Source organism: Rutidosis leptorrhynchoides, chromosome 7, assembly GCF_046630445.1.
Source record: "Rutidosis leptorrhynchoides isolate AG116_Rl617_1_P2 chromosome 7, CSIRO_AGI_Rlap_v1, whole genome shotgun sequence".
Classification (NCBI taxonomy): Eukaryota; Viridiplantae; Streptophyta; class Magnoliopsida; order Asterales; family Asteraceae; genus Rutidosis; species Rutidosis leptorrhynchoides.
The window spans coordinates 166,260,621-166,268,987 of record NC_092339.1 but is presented as its reverse complement, the minus strand read 5'-3'; positions in this window follow the sequence as shown (position 1 = coordinate 166,268,987).

Here is an 8,367-nt window from a genome sequence, read left to right as displayed (position 1 = left end):
ACTGGTGATCCACGTTACCAGATCATTAATAAGAATCTCCGGAATTCTTATAAGAGCGTCTACTAATATCTTTAATTTTATTCTTTCATGGATCACTGTTATTATTTTTTATTTTTTATTTTATTTTTTATTTTTTTTATTTTTTTATTTTATTTTTTGATAATTAATATCGTATCTATCTTTGAGTATTTTCCATAATACACTTAGATTTTCGATCATATAATATGTAGATTCTAAGGACTCGTTAATATGTTTGCTAAGAAAAATACTTACTATTGCTTTCTCTTGTTCGGAATAATTGTTATTTTCATTCAGGGTTTCTAAATTACAGTTTGATTCGAGATGTTTTTCTACATTCATAACCCATGTTAAGTAGTTGTTCCCACTTGTTCTAAATGAGCAAATTTAAGCCTTTTCAAATTCGACATTTTCTATTATCATAAAGATGAATAACATAAATCATAATCATAATCAACTTCTATTCATAGACAAATAATAAAATGAAATTAGAATCATTTTAAATTCATAAGCAGCAAACAACAGAATAATGGTATGATTACAAATAATAAAACCACAAGGGCAGGATAGAATATAGGTTCACCCGGTGGTATATTAGCAACAATGATGATAGTTAATATGACCAATACAATAGGAAAAATCATCCTTGTGTGAATCATTTTTACAAAAACTTTTTGAGAGTAGTAATCTGAAAAATGAAGATTGATTTGTGAAAATGTGAAAACGGAGATGTTTATTTTATATTTGAAAAATATAGTTGTTGTAACGTCGTCAGTTGACGTTAACAACCGTTATGTATATATGACCGTTGTAACGTCGTTAGTTGACGTTAACGAATAAAGTCACTATATCAAAACGCGTATGAGTAATATAAAGGACAAGATTTTTTTTCTTATTTTAACTTTTAAGATTTACTTTTAATAAAAATACAAACTACTTTTTCTTATTTTAACTTTTAAGATTTACTTTTAATAAAAATACAAACTACTTTTCTTATTTTAACTTTTAAGATTTACTTTTAATAAAAATACAAACTACTTTTCTTATTTTAACTTTTAAGATTTACTTTTAATAAAAATACAAACTACTTTTTCTTATACAAACTATTTTTTCTTATTTTAACTTTTAAGATTTACTTTTAATAAAAATACAAACTATTTTTTCTTATTTTAACTTTTAAGATTTACTTTTAAGAATAAACATTAGTATGCATGAAATAAATAATGATTAATTGCATAAGTAATCATAAATGTTAGATAACATATAAAGACCCCATCGTATTCGTATTGATCGGAATTAATCTCGACCCATGGTACCGTGTTGTCAAATGACGTGTTGCGTACATAAAGTACCGTGTTGTCAAATGACGTGTTGCGTACAATCATGAGGTCTTATTAACATAAATATAAATGTTAGTGAAGTTAATAAGAGTCAGATTACAGAAAATATAATTCAGGCGGTATAACCGACCATATATAACTTAAATAACATAAATACAAATGTTAGTGAAGTTAATGAAAGTTAGATTACAGAAATATAATTCAGGCGGTATAACCGACCATATATAACTTAAATAACATAAATATAAATGTTAGTGAACATAACTGTAAATGTTAGTATACATAAATAAATGTTAGATAACATAAATGTAAATGCTAGTATACATAAATAAATGTTAGATAACATAAATGTAAATTAGGCGACAGTGTCGACCATATATCATTTAGGTGGTATAACCGACTATATATTAGTTAGGTGGCAGAGCCAACCATATTTAGTATAAATGTTGAGATAATCGTGCTGATAACGTGTTATAATTCAGTAGGCTTATAACTACCTTTAGTGGTTCTTGATTGTAGAAGGTATATAGAGATAGAGATACTGTAAAACGGAGAAAACAAAGGTTGAACAAAAGGTATGAGTAATTGGTTTTTATTTATAGAAAAATGTACAATGAGAGTTTGGTGGCATTTGGAATCTAGAGAGAGAGAGTGTTTTTGTTAACCAAAAAATACATACAATAAACTCTAACTCAACACACCTATTTATACTCAAAAAATATACTATGCAATATCTATAATAATAATAAAATTATCATCCAATTATTACTTTTATAACAATATATACTATTGTATGCACCGAATTACCTATACTTCAAATATCCGGTTACCTTTATAGTTTTGTTGCCAAGTAGGATAATATATATATTTTTTTTATTAAAAGTTATGATTATGTGGATATACTAGAACCACTCATTTATATTCACACAAATAATCCACGCCTATTCATAGAGTGACTTTGTAATTGCCCTTTTTTACTTATTATTTTTTTAACTAAAAATATCCGTATTAATCTCCAGCCCTATTAACTTCTTATTCAATTGATTCCCAGACATCTTCTCCTTCACTCATCATATGTATGTATCCATTTTCATGTTTATCTTCTCTGTTAATAATAACGTACATACATGAATAAAGAATTATTTTTAACACAAAAGCCCTCGATTGCTGTAGCGCACAGTTAGTACAGACCCATGAACCACCATCACTACCGGAACCACCACGAACTACCATCACTTCTTTGAACTCCGCCCACAATCACAGTGGAGGCGGCGAGTAGTGGTGGTGAATATTTTTTCCCAGATTCCGGTGGCTTTTATGGTGGTTCACGGCGGAGGAATGGCGGAAGTGGCCAAAAACACACAAATAATACACAAAACTATGCAAAAAAATGCATTATAACAAATCTAACACATCTACGTTTTAGTTTTTCAAAACACGCAGAGAATCAATCTAAACAATTCGATTTTAGTCAATATTTTTCGAACTAAAAAAACTGACCAAAGACTCATCAAATGCTCAAATTAATCTTTGAAATTTTGAAGAAATGATCACTAGATGATTCGAAACATTTCTACATTTTCAGATTTCGCTAAAACACTACGGAATCAAAACCCACTAAAATCAATTTTCGAACAAAAATGCTTAAAATCTCGATTTACATCGCGAAAATGAAGCTATAAATGATGATTTACCACTGTTAGTTCACTTTTTTACATCTTCAAGTTCGAGTTTCAGTGATCAATTCGATTGTGCAGCGAATATAGATGATGAAGTATGATATCTATGTATGTGCTGTATGTTGATATGTGTGTGTTTGATGTGTATTTTATAAAAATGGAACACTACAGTAGATGATGAATGACTAACATAAAATAGGGCAAATTATAAAAAAAGGTAACCTATTTTACCCGTTTTCCTATTTTAGGTAATCTATTTCATTTTGGTACAAAAAAAGGAGTCAGTTTTCCAAAGTTAATCAAAAAAAGGAGTTTCGTTAACTTTCTTGGTTAAATGCTAACGTGGCATGACACGTCACTTCTTTTTTCCAAGTCGTGCTGACCGTGCTACCCCTAATTTTAAACTACTGATTTAGATTCCTAAGTTCATTCAATATCGGAGCTACAGTAACTTTCAATATTTGTTGACTTCTTCAATCTTCATCATCTAAAAATTAAAAACCCTAATTCTTAAACAAAAACCCAAATCAAAGTTACCAGGTTTCAAATTTCATTGTCAAAAAGCAGTGGGACTAAAAACATTTCAATGTACTTGCATAACAAATTGAAACAAAATATGTATTATTGCTTGTATTTGGTTTACATTGGTTACAACAAGCAATCAAAACATATAACTTCAATTCAACAAGTTTAAGCCTTCAGATTTGAGACACAAAACCTTATGAAACCCACCGCTACAAAAATCGATGAAGATGACGAGATTGATGACTGGAACAGGTCTTTGGCAATCGCCGCCACCAATTCCATCGTAATTGCCATCGCTTCCACCTCCTCCGCCGCAACCAACTACGCCGTCGCTCAGTCGCTGTCACCGGTACCATCACCTTTGTCATCATCACTAAAAGAAAACATTTCTTTCAAACCCTAATCTCGAATCTGAAAAGCAGATATGAAATTGATAGTGATGTAAAAACAGATTTGGAAAACATGTTCTTGTTAATGCTTCTTTGTTTCCATTCTATGAAGAGAAGTTTAGGGAGGTTGCTCTACTTCAAGTTTATGAAGACATCTGAAAAATCGTTTTTTTTTTTTTTTTTGTTAATTATTAGGTTTATAAATTATAAATCAGGGATGAAGCTGAAGAATAAATATTATGGTCCACTTATAATCGGTCCACGTGGAAAAAATGAGTGACGTGTCATGCCACGTTGGCATGTAACGGAGAAAGTTAACGAAACTCCTTTTTTTGATTAACTTTGAAAAACTGACTCCTTTTTTGTGCCAAAATGAAATAGATTACCTAAAATAGGAAAATGAGTAAAATAGGTTACCTTTTTTTATAATTTGCCCTATAAAATAAGAAAACAACCCAAATTAGGTGGTGGTTATCTGAAGAGATGAATGGAAAGTTAGGGTTAAAAAGGTTAAATAAAAATAAAAATGAAAATTCAACATGGAATATGTGGATAATGACATGGAAAAGTTATTAGGGTGATTGGTTACACCTCATATGGTTACCTGTTATTGCCCATTAAATACGTATAATATGAAAGATTAAAAAGTTGAATGCATATAATAGAAATTCTAAAAGTTGAAGGCATACAATAGAAATTTGGTGAAAGTTCAACGTATTTTCAATCAATTTTCCCTAATAAAAAAAATCACTCAAAGGAGTCTCTTGTGAGCCTCTAGTTTGGGAACAGAATCCAATATCTGGAGCAAACAACTTAAAATTATAGAAAAAGAAAAATCATAATTGTGTTAGACTTTGAGGTTACAAGATTAAAAAAAAAAAAAACTTACATACTGAGTATCTATCTTCTCTCAAAACGGGCTCTAGATTTTCAAGTGGAATCTATGCAAACACAAAAGGATAAATACATTAAATGCAGTTCAACCATTTAACTCTCTAAACAACTTTAGCCTCAACAATAGAGATATTTGATTCTTGGGTACAGGTTTTGTTTAGGTTTGGTTAGCGTATGGGTCGCTTTGTTTTGTCGCTAGGTATGTTGCGTATAATTTTTGTGTCTTTTTGGTGTCTTCTTCTGTCTCTTAGGTTTGTTGTTTGTTTTACTTAGGTGGTTCGGTTTTTTTGCTTGGTTTGCGGTGTTGTTTGTCGGGCCTTGTTGCCGGGTTTGTATTCTTTTGCTTCTGTTTGAGTCTTCATCCTTTGGATGAAGTCTCATTTTGTTATATAAAGTTAAAGTTTTTTGCCAAAAAAAAAAAAAAAAAAAAAAAAAAAAAACAATTGAGGTAACTTACTCCCGGTTTATTACGCATAACAAACATTAAACTTGTTACGTGGACTAAATAGTCGCAACATAACCTGAAATACCAAAAGTATAAGTTTAATAGATTTTTATAAAATTTGATTAATGATTATTTTCTTATTTAATAAATCTTAAAGTTACAAAAGTATTTATACTAATATTAAACCTTGATCCCCGATGTATTTTTGATTAACAAGTTAACAAATCCTAATATCAATAGGAAATCTATTTAAATATAGAAAGTAAATCAATCTATAATTTATTTATCTCAATACTCCCCTGCAAGTTGGAATGTGTAGATCTTGAACATCCAACTTGACACGAAAGAATTCAAAACGATCCAATCCTTAGGCTTTTGAAAAATATCAGTTTCCACAACTTTGAAGTAAGCTTTTCAATACATCGTTGAGGAGTCTTCCGTTGACTAGTCAATCACGAGCTAGCATTCAATTTTGTTCAGTCGATTCCCGACTTGAACCTATTTGTTTTTTTGTGTGTTTTTTTTTTTTTTTTTTTTATTTTTAAATTTTTTTTTTATCATTAAGCTCGGGACATGAACCTAATTCATTTTTGAACCTTGTTTGGTTCGCCCGGAGTTTTCATCTTCCCGACATGAACCCAGTCCAACTTGGACCTTCATTGGTTCGTCGAGCTCCCGACACGAACCCAGTCCAGCTTGGACCTTTATTGGTTCGTCAAGGAGTAATCAGATTCTAGACATGAACCCAGTCCAACTTGGACTTTGTTTGGTTCGTCTAGGATATTTAGATTCCAAACATGAACTCAGTTCTTTCTTGAACCTTGTTTTGTTTGCTTGGAATATTTAGTCTCCAGACATGAACCCAGTTGGACTTGAACCTTGTTTGGTTCGCCATGGAGAATTCGTCTTCTTTGGCGGCCCATCCGCTGCTTCTTCTTCAATGGCAACACTATTGCTTCTAATACTCCCCCTCAAGTTGGAGCATGTAGACTTCGAATGCCCAACTTGTCGAGTAAATGTCAGAGTTGTTGATTTCCAAGTTTGTTTTCCCGGGGTTTGGAACCTAGTCAAGCTAGGTGGCTCATCCCCACGCCGATCTTCGATCTTCTTTCTTTCGGTCTGTCTTTCTTTCTTTCAGTTTTTCTTGCATTTTTTTTTGTTCAAAACCATACACAAACTCCACAAACAATTGTTTTCCTTCTGCTGTAGATCGAACCATATAAACTTCTATTGTTCTAGCTATTTCGTAACCAACAATTCAAGAGGAGCCTACCCTTCTTTCTTCATTCTTTTTCTCGATTCCAACACCAAAAAATAATCAACTTTGTTTGACCACCAACAATTAATTCTTTTTTTTTTCTTTTCTTATCGTAATCAACAGTAAACGCATGCTTTGTCTTGGTGTCTTTTTTCGTAACAAACCCCAAAAGAAGAGTTTAACATTTTTGTATCTCATATCACAAAAAAATGGAAGGGAGAGAAAGAAGTAATCGAGCTCAAGGTACCTGAAACCTTAACCTTATGCTCACCACCAATCCCCGTCCAAGATCTCAACTTCCGATGACCGTCGATCCTTGCCGTACATATCCGATCTCAAAAAAAGGCTTAGTCAACGGCATAATCGTTGACTATCAACCGAACACCACTATTTTGCAGGAAACCAAAGATCCCTATAGAAAACAACTACCGAAAGTCGTTGGTAGTCTCTTGATTATTCTCCGTCACTGCCACTTTTCTTCCTGATCAGAATGTGAATTCGCCGGTTCGAGAGAAGGCGGTGGTACCCAAAATTGACGAGTTAGGTTTTGTGATTTCGGATAAATACTCTTTCACTCCACGTCCTGGATTTAATGGACAATCATCATTAATTTATTGATTTGTTCTGTTATTGAGTGGATATTGTTCATTGATGTCTTCGTTTTTTCAGCGCTACTAATGTTGAGTTGAAGAGTGTTGACAACTGATCGAGCGAATAACATATAGAATTTGGTAAGAATTTGGGGTTTTGTTTGTGGAATCTGTTTTTGTACCAATGTTGTCTAGATTGTCAAGCTCTTGCTCTTCAAGCCTTGTTTGAATGTCTAAAACCGCACTGTGAATGCAATCGTGATCTCCCTTTTCTGCTTTTCGTATTCAGAAAGGATCGCCATTGAAGACAGCCACTGATTACTTGTTAAGGTTTTTTTTATTTTATTTGTTTGATCTTGATTTTCAAGATTAAAAATTGATTTTGATTGGGATGGAGGATTTTATGGATTGATAAGATGAGGATGACCGATGCAATAGAATTTTGTTGGTTTCTTGAATCGGATAAAGCAAAGGGTTTAGAAAAATACTAATTTTTTTATATTTTAAACGAAAGAATAAAGTTATGAACAAAACAAAGGATCCCTCCGAATCACCGGTGATTAACCGGAGACCGGAGGATTATCTTGTTAACCAATTTTGTCTTCAAGATCTTTGCTCTTGATACCATATAAAATTTGATTAATGATTATTTTCTTATTGAATAAATCTTAAAGTTACAAGAGTATTTATACTAATATTAAATCTTGATCTACAATGTATTCTCAATTAACAAGTTAACAAATCTTAATATCAATAGGAATCCTATTTAAATATGGAAAGTAAATCAATCTATAATCTATTTATCTCAATAAATTTCATTAGAACGAACATATGAAAATACTAAAATACATGTAGAAACAGTTTACCTGAAATACAGTTTTCAGAGGAGGTTGTTTGTAGCCTGCATAACACGATTTACCACAAGCAAAGCAATTAAAAGATTAAAAAATCAAACAATAAAAGAGCTAAGCCACAACAAAAAGATACATGCCTTCCCCTATAACATCCACAATTCCGGTTAAAATTGGCTTTGACCTCTCTCATTTTATGTTAAAAATAGCTTCGAGCCGTAATCTAGTATCTTCTAGATGTCGTATCATCTAGATGCCTCATTCCAGTTTCTTCTAGATACCGTCATCGCATATAGAAGAAGCCAAATTGAATTCAATGACTGCTAGCCACTTGTTCTTCGTTCACATTATTCCACCTCCTTATAAGGAAGTAGCAAA